Consider the following 834-nt stretch of genomic DNA (forward strand, 5'->3'; position numbering starts at 1 on the left):
CTTGAGTCTGTCCCCTGAGAGAAAAAACAGACACCCCCAGCTTTCGTAGCTGGTCACAAGAACCGTTAACGCTAATGTGGGTCAGTAAAGTAAACGGAGGAATGAGTGGGAGGCAGGAGGAGGAGAGCTGCTAAAACAGAAGGGGAAAATGAGGGAAAATGCACTTTCAGATGCTGTTTAGAATCAGTTGGTCTTTTTTAATACAATTGGAGAAACAGAGAGAACAAGACTGAGATGCTTTAGCATGAGACAAGCTTGAGGAGCAAAAGAAGAAAAGAGGACTCTGGGTTTAGGAGGAGCACGGTTCTGGGCATGGCCAGGTGCCAGCACAGCTGTTGGGTAGGTGGGGAAGCATCGGGGTAAACAAGCCAAATGCATTTAATTGGTCTGGTTTTAAGACAGATTTTTCCATTCCACCAGCCATCCAAGTAACCTTGGGTTACTTTCCCAGCTCGTTCCAGTTTGAGTCGTCCTTGTTGAATATGGGTGGTTCTTGACCAAGTTGAGTCCCTCAGTTATATGATCTTTCGGGGTCCCTTCCAACTCCTAACATTCTTTGATTCTGTGATTCTATATACTGGGATGTATCAGCGAGCTCCAAATACACGTGTTGGTTGTTTTGAGCGTGTGAGAAAGGAGGAGTTGGTGTCAAGTCTCGCTTCAAGGGTAAAACTTGCAGGTTGTGAGCAGCTGCGTGTTCACAGATTCCAAACATGAGAAAACCAAAGGAATACGAAGTGAAGGCAAATAGTAGCCTGCGAAGAGGTCACTATAGGCAGAGAGAATGGAGCAGAACCTTAAGAAGTCACAGAATCACAGAATGTTGGGGTTTGG

The sequence above is a fragment of the Apaloderma vittatum genome, unplaced genomic scaffold (assembly GCF_000703405.1).
Source record: "Apaloderma vittatum isolate BGI_N311 unplaced genomic scaffold, ASM70340v1 scaffold4829, whole genome shotgun sequence".
Taxonomy (NCBI): Eukaryota; Metazoa; Chordata; class Aves; order Trogoniformes; family Trogonidae; genus Apaloderma; species Apaloderma vittatum.